General features: G+C 44.9%; 1 long non-coding RNA gene across 1 annotated transcript; it reads right to left on the bottom strand.

The window, feature by feature from the left end:
- Window positions 1–2,073: 2,073 nt before the first annotated feature.
- Window positions 2,074–10,447, bottom strand: LOC140458775 (uncharacterized). The gene is made up of 3 exons (XR_011953687.1): window positions 10,331–10,447; window positions 3,372–3,499; window positions 2,074–2,841 (listed from the first exon to the last, which is right to left on the bottom strand). It is a non-coding gene; the product is annotated as an uncharacterized lncRNA (long non-coding RNA).
- Window positions 10,448–11,195: the final 748 nt, after the last annotated feature.

The following is an 11,195-nucleotide window of genomic DNA, read 5'->3' as shown; positions in this document are numbered from 1 at the left end:
TGTATTAACTCTGACCTGGTCCAGTCTACATATGAAACTAGACACTGAATAACATGGTTGACTCTGAACCATCTCCTGGGCAGTTAGAATGGATGACAAATGCTGTCCCAGCAAGTGATGCCATGATCCCATGAACAAACAAAACAAATCCAATCGCTGTGGTTACTTGTGAACTCGCCGGTGTTATTAGAATCGGACGAATGGGAAGGTTTATGGGGTAAAGGGAGAATAATAGCATTCAGTGAGGTGATCCTTTGGAGAGCTGATGAGGCAATCAGCCTCCTTTTGCACAGTAACAATTCTGTGAATATTTCATTCTGAGCCCTCTAAGGAAATATCCGGGCAGGGTTTGTAAAGAGGTCAGATTGAATGAGTGTCTCGGTGAGCACAAGTGAGACACAGGTACAGAGAGGTTTTGGGATGGATTAAATTATATTTTATACATTTGCATAGTCATCAACATTACAGCAGTTAAAACTGGGAGTGTAATTAGAGCAGCAAATAAATATTAAACTTTTATGCAGCTAAAGGGGATGCTGGGTGAAGATACCGTAGTTAGTGCTTATTTTATTCCAGGCACACCAGCCAGAGAGCACATCCTTCCTGTATCTATCCTCTCGAGCACTTTAAGATTTTTGTTCATTTGAAGTGTTTCATGTTTAGATACTCCAGAGAAGACAGCTTCAAACTCCTCAATCTCTCCTGGCAGGGCAATGCTGCTGTTAGAATTCAATTCACTGGTGCATGTTACTGACTGCTTCATGGACTGGAACTGACAATTGAGACTGAAAGGTTACTGTGTAAAATATCTTCAATGGTATTACCAGACGTGAGTGGTTTTAGGAAAATGACCTTGGCTTACGGGCATTGAGTGTCAGAGCACTTCCTGTTGTGGGGCATCCTGTTTAGATTCAATCTGTTGATAACTATTAGAACTGACTTGCACTGACTCCATCAAAGTGGTCAGAGCATTATGGCTGTCATCGAAGCTGGTAACAAACTTCCCATGGATTAAAAATCATAAATGATAGAGTAGGTACGAGGTCTGATGGCACTGTTGGAGTATTGATGTTGTTGTTAATCACATTAACTCGGCTGGAGTTGACTAAATTTATATTGCCTCTTTCTGCATCTCAGGATGTCTCTCTGGGCAATAAGTCTCCACAAACAGCAATGTGACAATGAGCAGGGATCATCTGTTTTGATTTAAAATGTGATTATAGCACTGCTGCTTCACAGCACCAGGTACAAGGTTGGAGTCCAGCCTTGGTCAACAGTCTGTTTGGAGTTTGCACATTCCCCTAAGATTGTGTGGGCCCCCTCCAGGTGCTCTGGTTTCCTCGCACAGTTCAAATATTTGTGGGTTAGGTGGAGCAGTTGTGCGAAATTGTCCACAGTGTCCAGGATTGTGCAGACTCAGTGGATCAGCCATGGGAAATGCAGTGTCAAAAGGATGGAGTGCTCCAGGTGGGATGCTCTTTGGAGTTGGTGGGGTTTGATGGACCAATTCTCTCCTGCCACACTGTTGGGATTCTATTCTATGATTGAGGATAAAGCAGGGTGTCCTTGGAGAAGGAGCATGTGGTATGTATCAATGCTCTCGATGCCTTCAGACAGAGGTGGGCATCGCAGGGGATACAGTGCTTTATCTCCACTGCTGCCATCTCACCCCTAACTCTACTTTGATTTGGTCCCTTCCCACTCTGTCATTTGTAATAGCTTGCTTTGCCCGTAATGGGCTTTGTGTGTAAATATTCGATTGGTTACACGGGTGGTTTACTGCTGGTGATTATATATTAACAAAAACCCAAAATGGCGTAATGATGAACGTGGGAAGGTTGCTCAGTTGTGTGAGATAACACTTCTGGGTAGGAGAAATTGGGGGAAAAAAGAACACTTCACAGCTCACAGAAGGAGAACTGAAAAACAGTTAAATCAAACCAAAGGTTCAGACAGGGAGGAAATATTTCCCTGGAGTTTGAGTAACTGGAAAGGGATGGTGTCTGGGAATACACAGGATTTTGTTTTACAGGGCGTTTGAAATTAAAAACTGTTATATTCAGATAGTTTCATTTCTTTTCTTTTAGTTTTATTTATTGTGGAATAAATAGCTACAATATTTTAAAACCAAATTCACAAACCTTGTGTTAAAGATAAATGTTAAATAAAATCCATCAAACCATCCCTCACTGAAAACTGATGTGGAAGTGCAATCTCCTGGAGAATTCCTGCCCCCTTCTTCCTACCCAGGCTCCATGACTATATACATACCTAGGAGATCGCAGCAGGAGACCATTCAGCCTTTCAATCCTGCTCCACCATTCAATGGGAAACAGCTGACCATCCAGCTCAGTCTCCTGTTCCTGCTGTGTTCCAATCCCCTTTCATGACTTTACCTCGAAGAACTATATCTAAGTCCTCCTTTGGCTTCACTGCCTTTTGTTCCAGTGATGTTGCGGTGTTACTGTGTGGGTGTAGGTGGGGTAATGTGATGGTGCTGCCTCCTGGAGAATGCACTCAGCATCCCTCATCATCCTGCAGTAACATCAATTGGGTTTCAGCAACTAGAGATAGAAACTGTTTCCAGGATATGGGCATCAGTGGCTCAGCCAGCATTTATTCCCCATCTCTCGTTACCCTTGAGAAGATGGTCGTGAGCTGCTGTCTTGTACAATTCACAGTCCATTTGGCGCAGATAGACCGACAATGCTGGGAGGGAGAGTGTTACAGGATTTTGGCCGAGTGATTCTCCATCTTTGATTCTTCAAATTCTGATTAACTTTATCAGGATCGGCACCTGATGTTGATATTTCAGTCTGCAAATCTTCACCATCTAGCACCCTGTATAAAGGAACATGCACAGATGAGAAACTCAGAACAGACTATTCTAGTTTCTCTGGAATATCTATTTCCCCTTTCTCCCCCCAAAGCTGTAACCCTCCAGCCCACTTACTCTCTCTCACCATTCTGACTCTGCTGCCCCCTAATGTACACCCTCCCCATTCTCATGGAGTTGTTGATAAACAGGTCTATGCCACCACATCCCGTCCCTGGTTAGACTCTGCACCCTTTCTGGGTTCACTTCCTTTCCCTTCAGTTGCTGCAAGTCAATAATGTAACAGCAGAATGAAACAAAAGGAAACAGAAAGGGAGGTGGCAGATCCAGGACAGAAGAGGAACCTTCAGTCTGGGAGAATGGGTCACATCCTTCTTTGTTTCTCATTGGTCGATTCCAGTGTTATGACAAGTTGGGAATGTAACTTGGTCCCATGTGGGTGTGGTGACACTTTGACCCTCCAACAGATCAATACTACAAGCAAATACGTTCCTCCTCCAGACAATCACAGTGTGAAATACTTTCCACTACTTACCCCAAAGCACACGCTCCAAAACACACCCACATTCTGTATGTGTGCAGTGCCAGGTTCACCACAAACGTGCGCTCCCTGCCACGGAATTTGGGAGTTGCAGTCCTCATGCAGCCACTGGAGCCCTGTCTCTGGAACGTGAATGAAAAGTGTTGGATGGAGGATGTTGTGTATCGGATCCCCATTCAGACACACGGGACATGTGGGCTGTCACTGGGATTTACTGAGACATCCGCTTGGACAACCTGATTTCTGACGTAAGGAACATAGATTCAGCCAATTGGGGGATAGGGAGGTTAATAAGGCGCAGTAGGTTTGAAGCAGAGGTGGCTCAGTGGCGAGCACTGCTGCCTCACAGCGTCAGGGACCTTAGGCGATTGTGTGGAGTTTACACATTCTCCCCATGTTTGCATGGTTTCGTGCAGTTCACCAGTTTCCTCACACAGTCCAAAGATGTGCAGGTTAGGTGGATTGCCCATGCTAAATTGTTGATAGCGTCCATGCACGTGCCGGTTAGACAATTAGCCATGGGAAATGGAATGCTGCAGGGAACGAGTGGGTCTGAATGGGATGTTCATTGTAGGGTTGGTGTGGACTCAATGGATGAATACCCTGTTTCTGCACTATAGGGACTCTATTCTATTCTCATGAGGAAGAATGTACTTGTCAAAATGTGTTGTGAATCTGTGGAATTCCCTATTCAAAATGCAGTGGATGCCAGGGCAATGAGCCAATTATAATGATGAGATACAGATTTTTAATTTGCAATGAGTTGAAACGTGAGAGAGAGCAGGCGGGAAAATCCAGCTGAGACCGAGGTGAGCTCAATCATCACTGTATTACATGGTGGGGCTGGTTCTCCTGTGCCCAGTGCTTATCTTCTTAAGGTAATAACTGGAAAGCTGAATCCAAAACTCACCACCTTCACCAAAGGAGATTTTCGGAAAATGACAGATAGTCAGGTGGATTAGCATTCCAAGCTTAGATCGTGAGGAAGTGTGTAGGAGATAATGATTTTGCAATTTTAAACTGATGGGAGAGAGTGATTTATGGTTTTAGATTGTGTCATACATTCGCAGCGTCCAGAATACTCTGTTGTGAATATCTATCCTGTACTTTATTACAAAGCCAAGGTCTCTGACAATGAAAACCAAAACACCCAGGAAACATCGCCTCCCCTCGTAATCGGATAAAAGAATTCTGAGAAGTCTGGTTGAACTTAGAACACAGATGGAAAGCTGAAAGATTAGATCCACTCCCAAGATCCAGTGCTTAAACAAAAGGAGACTACAATAGGATGAGGCAGGAGTTGGCTAATGTAGATTGAAAACAAAGACTTTATGGTGGGAAAGTTGACGGACAGTGCGGGAATATCAAAACAATTTTTTTGAAATGCTCAGCAAAAGTATATATCAGGGAAAAGGAAGGACTGTAGGAAAAGGAATAATCTGCCGGGGGTGTCTGAGGAAATAAGGGAGTCTATCAAACTGAAATAGAATGCACACAGATTGGCAAAGACCAAGGAGATTAGAAAAACTTTAAAGATCAATACAAAGCTAGATGGGATTGGGGGAGAAAAGTGATGAATAACTATCCCCAGGGCCAGAATATCAGTTCACACTGCTAGAGGGGAACATATTGCCTCTGTAATTGTTGAAGCACTTAACTGTTACCATAGAGATAATCCTGATTAAATTAAAAATCACAGCACACTCCAAAAGCTTGTACTCCCAAATAATCCGGTTGGACTATAACCTGGTGTTGTGTGGTTTTTAACTTTGTCCACCCCACCACCGGCTCCTCCACATCAGAATCCTGATAGATACCCCACTGAAACTGAAGTGCCTTTCAGATACTTGAGGGAGCCACGGGGGCGTGGGGGTGGGGTATGTGGTTTAACCACAAAGTGCTGAACTGAACTAGACTTTCTAACTGCCGTTGCCATGGAGATAATACTGAGAGACAGTCTCTATTCAAAGTCCCAAACCACAAAGGTATAAGAATGGGAGCCGTACATCGGACAGGCGGGGGGTTCCCTGATGCTGCCTGGAGGTGTTCTGCATGTACACTATCCATGTAACTGCCGTGTCTCATCAATAAAGACTCAAAGAAGACCTCTCAGAGTTCTGTGCCTAGTTATTCCTATCCAGCAGGGTTCAGGAATATGAGCACACAGCAGTCAGTCTTCATAGTGGAGGATACGAAGAACATGCCAGTAATTGATAAGGAGACTAAGGAAGGTGAGAATCTAGATAATAACCATTATCACAAAAGAGTTAGAGCTGGACAAGTTAATGGAGCTGAAGGTAGACAAGTCTCATTGCCCTGATGGAATACATCCCAGGATACCAACAGAGTTAATCGGAGAAATAGCAAATGCACTTAGAGTCATAGCATCCTGCAGCAGAGACAGGCCCTTTGGCCCAAACTAGCCCATGCCGACCAGAATGTCCATCCACGCTGTCCATCCTGCACTTGGCCCATTTGGTTCTGACCCTTTCCTATCCATGTATTTGTCCAAATATCTTTTACCTGTTGTGAGTGTTCCTGCCTGAACCACTTCCACTGCCAGCTCATTCCATAGACATACCACCCTCTGTGTAAAACAGTTGCTCCTCAGCTTCCCTTTTATTCTTTCTCCTCTAACCTTAAACTGATCCAATCAAGCCGTCAAATCCTTGAGTTCTTGGGAAAAAGACTGAGTGCATTCACCTTATCCATGCCTCTCATGGTCTTATACACTTCTAAAAAAGAACCCCCTCAGTTTCCTCTGCTCTGAACATAAAATCCTCACTTGTCCAACCTCTCCCTATAATTCAGACCCCTGAGACCTGGCAACATCCTTGTAAATTGTTCTGCACTTTGTACAGTTTAATAACTGATGAATGTAACCTACATTACATTCATCATATTTCCAGTGTTTCCCCACGGCACTGGAACCGACGTGACAATGCCAATGGATTACAATCCATGACCGAGAATGAACTCCTTTACAACAATCCCGTTGTTTCTGATTTACATCTTCCACAGTTCTTTTGGTTTTAATTTCCCGGGAGTTTGTAATTCAGGTCCAACAGCCTCTGTCCCAGTCTCTGCTGTCTCTCCCAACCCCAAACAGTGACACTGCACCTGCACAGCTCATGGACATGTGTTGTCTTGCTGGCCACACCCCTCATTCAATCCCATTGGCTGCAGGAGCGCACAGACTCTCCTCCCATTGGTCTGGAGCTGCCGTCAATCAGCCGGGCCCCATTGTGATGAGAGTGGAGGGCTGATCCCTCTCTCTGCCCTGGGATGAGCTTCATCATTCACAGTGAATGGGGCAGTATCACAGAGCACAGGGCCTGGGGGCTATTCAACCTGCTGCAAGCCTGTCCCAAGTCCCCTCCCACGTGCCCATAGCCCCCCAAATCTTTCCTTAAAAAGTAAAATTCTAAGTCTGTTTCAGAATACCTGCTGAATCTGTGTCGTTCAGACTGTTCCAGATGCTCAGAACTTACTGAGTAAAATAGTGTTCACATTTTCACCTTGTATTATTTGCCAATTACTTGAAAGTAGTTACTAAAAATTATGACAGTGTTAACAATTCCTCTCTCTCTCTCTGCAAATTCAAGACCTTGGAACCAAATCTGCACCAGGTCGAAATCACTGCTTCACCTTCTCAGCTCCAAGGATAATTATCTGTGCTTCAGCTAGCTCTCCGCAAAATAGAGGAATGCATCTTAATTTATTAAGATCAAAGAAACAGACCTTTGGTCCAATTCGTCTGTGCCAACAAGGAATCCTAATCTAATGGATCCCCATTTACCATCTATTGGCCTGTATCCATCAAAACCCTTCCTATTCATGTACCCAATTGGAAGCCTTTTAGATGTTGTGATTTTATCAGCCTCCACTACTTCATCTGGTAGCCCCTCCCATACACACACCACACTCAGCTTGAAAACGTTGCCACTTAGATCCCTTTTAAATCTTTGCCCTCTCAACTTAAACCCAGGTGCTCTAGTTTTGGACCCACCTAACCTGAGGGATTAGGACCCCAGCTGCTCACCTTATCCACGCCCCTCGTGATTTTATAAATCTCCATGAAGTCACCTCTCAGTCTTGGACTCACCAGAGAAAATAGCCCCAGCCTATTCAGCCTCTCCCTGTAGGCCAAATCCTCCAATTCTGGCAACGTTTTTGTAAATCTTGTCCAAACCTTTTCAAGTTTCACAACATCCTTCCCAGAACAGAGAAATTCAAACTGAAAACAGAATTCCAGACGTGGCTTAATCAATGTCCTGTTGAGCCACAATATGACATCCCAGCTTCTGTATTCAATGCATTGACCAATAACGGAGAGCGTTAATGGAGTCCCATTTGCCAGCGGTTCACCCTTATCCCTCTAAAACCTTCCTCTTCATGTACCCAAATCAAATGCCTTTTAAATGCTGCAATTGTGCTAGCCTTCACCCCTTCCTCTGGCAGTTCATTCCATACTTGCAATGCCCTCAACATGAATAAGATGTCCCTTAGATCCCTTTTAAATCTTTTCCCTCTCACCTTATGCCTGTACCCTCTAGTTCTGGACCAACCGAACTTGGCAAAATGTCCCTGACTGCTCACCTTATCCATACCTTTATGATTTTATAAGATCACCTCTCAGCCTCCAACTCTCCAGGGAATATACTCACAGCCTATTCAGCCTTTCCCAATAGCTCAAACCGTCCCAATCCTGGCAAAATCCTTGCAAACGTTTTCTGAAACCTTTCAAGTTTCTCAACATTATTTTAAGAACAGGGAGATTGGAACTGAAAACAGAATTCCAGAAGGGCCTTAATCAGTTCCCTGTCCAGCCACAATATGACGTCACAACAGCTGCATTCAATGCATTGACCAATAACAGGGAGCGTATCAAATGCTGCATTCACTCCCCCGCCTACCTGTGACTGTACTTTCAAGGAACTAGGAACCTGCACTCCAAGGTCCCTTTGTTCAGCAATGTTCCCCAGGACTTTACCATTAAGTGTATAAGTCCTGCCCTGATTTGCCTTTCCAAAATACAACAGCTCACATTTATCTAAATTGAACTCCATCTGCCATTCCTTGCTCCAGTGGCCCATCTGATCAAGATCCTGTTGTATTCTGAACTAACCTTCTTCACTCTCCACTACATCTCCAATTTTGGTGTCTTCTGTAAACCTACTGACCATATCTCATATATTCACACCCAAGTCATTTATTTCAGGGCCCAATATCCATCCTTGCAGCATATTGCTGCTCACAGGCCTCCAGTCCGCAAAGCAACCCTCCATCATCATCCTCTGTCTCCTACCTTCAAGGTAGTTTTGTAATGGCTTGCTCTCCCTGCATTCCATGTTATCTAACCCTGCGAACCAGTCTGCTTTGTGGAACCTTGTTGAATGTCCATATTAACAACGTTCACCGCCTGGCTTAATCAATTTTCTTTGTCACTTCAAAACACTCACTCAAGTTAGTGAGACCCAATTGTGCATGTACAAAGCCACATTGACTCTCCCTGATCATTCCTTACCTTTCCAAATAGATGGATATCCTGTCCCTCAGAATCCCTTCCAACAACTTGCCTGCCACCGACTTCAGGCTCACTGTTGTCTTGTTCCATGGCCTCTCCTTACCACTTTTAAAAAAAATAATGGCACCTCACCTGTCGCTATCAACGATACAAATACCTCAGGAGAGGCCCAACAATCACTTCCCTAGATTTCCAGAAAGTTCTAGGATACATCTGATCATTTTCCAGGGCTTTATCCACATTGATGCGATTTAGGACATCCAGTCCCACCTCCTCTGTAACACGGACACTTTTCAAGTTATCACTGTTTATTTCTCTAAACACTCCAGCTTCCATACACTTCTCCAGTAAAAATGACGTGAAATATTTCCATATCTTTTGCACCCCCTGTGGTTCCATAGACAGCCTTGTTGACCTTTAAGGGGTCCTATTCTCTGGTCCAGTTAATCTTTTGTCTGTGATATATTTGTTTAATCTCTTTGGATCCTACTCCAGGACATCCCAGAAAGGCCGACTTCAAGGACTGTAATTTTCCTCTGACTTGATCAACAATGCGCTCCAACACATACCCTCCACTTCCCGCACCTCCGCCTTTACCCCACCCCTCCAGCCACAATAAAGAATATAACCCTGCGTTCTTCACCTTCCACTCCACTCATCTCCAGACACAGCGCATTAACTTCTGTTATTTCTGCTACCTAAAGTCAGACCCCACCACCAGAGACATATTTCCCTCCCCACCTCTATCTGTGTTCCGCAGAGACCATTCCCACTGCGCCTTCCTTGTTCGGGCCACACCCTCCCACCAACCCACGCTCCACACCCTTGACCCTCCCTTGCCGCCATGGGAAATGCGGACACACCTCCCCAAAAGGAGCTTTTCACATCAGGCAGAGATTTGCCTGCACATCCCAAAACCTCATACTGCATCTAGACACTATGGGCAATATAACATGGTTGATCCAACTAACCTACACATCTTTGGACTGTGGGAGCAAACTGGAACACCCGAAGGAAACTCTTACAGACACTGGGGAGAAAGTGCCAACTCCAGCACAGACAGTTGCCCGAGACTGGAATCAAACCCAGGTCCCTGGTGCTGAGGAAGCAGCGCTAACCACTGAGCCACAATACTGTGGGATCTTTGGTGCTGATGCGCTGCTCCACTGATACCTCAGTCACTCACCCTGCCTCATTTCCTAACAGGCAGCGATGACGGAGTGAACTTATCGCTCGACAGTTAATCCATAGACCCAGATAACGTTCTGGGGACCCGGGTTTGAATCCCATCACGGCAGATTTTGGAACGTGAATTCAATAAATATCTGGAAAAAAATCTAGTGACGACAAGAAGTCCATTGTCAATTGTTGGAAAAACCAATGTGGTTCACTCATGACCTTTAGGGAAGGAAAATGCCATCCTTACCTGGTCTGGTCTGCATGGGACTCCAGACCTAGAGCAACGTGTACCAGCCTCTTAACTGCCCTCTGGGTAAACTGCCCTCTGGGTAAACGCAGCAATAAATGCTGGTCGAGCCAGTGACAGCCTGTGAATCCTGTGAATGAAAGAAGAAAACAGGTCATGTTTTGTTCCTTCTCTAGCAGGTACATCCTACAAACTGACTCTGAAATGTTCTCGTACACACTGAACAAATACCTTTCCATCCAAGCCCTTAATACTACAGCACTCCGAGGCCATGTTGGTAAAGTTAAAACCACTTATCATTGTATCCATATTATTCTTACAGATAACTGAGGTGTCCTGGTAAAATTGTGTCTCAATTCCCCGCTGACCATTGGGAGAGAGTCGATAATACAATCCCAGTAAGATGGTAATCCCTTTCTTATTTCTCAGGACCAACCAAATAACTTGCCTGGATGTACTCCCAGGAATATCCTTCCGAAGCCCAGCCATTATGTTATCCCTAATCAAAAACACCTCTCTCCCTGCTCTGTTGCCCCCTTTCTTTCGCATCTGTACCCTGGAACATTAAGCTGTTCATCCTATCCATCCCTGAGTGATGCCTCTGTAATTGCTGTAATATCCCAGTGCCATGTTCAAAACCATACCCTGAGCCCACCTGCCTGACCTGTCAGGTCTCTTGCACTGAAATAAATGCAGTGCAACTGGTCCGTCCCACCTCATTCTGTGACTTGCTCTTGCCTGCCTTGACAGTCTGACTGGTGAACAGTACCAGCCTCAGACTCACCTCTTTTCTCACTATCTCTTTAGGATTACCCCGACTCCCTCACTGGTTTAATGCCTCCCGAGTGGCACGAGCAAATCTCCC

The sequence above is a fragment of the Chiloscyllium punctatum genome, chromosome 34, assembly GCF_047496795.1.
Source record: "Chiloscyllium punctatum isolate Juve2018m chromosome 34, sChiPun1.3, whole genome shotgun sequence".
NCBI lineage: Eukaryota > Metazoa > Chordata > Chondrichthyes > Orectolobiformes > Hemiscylliidae > Chiloscyllium > Chiloscyllium punctatum.
The sequence above is the reverse complement of the archived record's forward strand: the minus strand, read 5'-3'. Positions and strand labels throughout refer to the sequence as shown.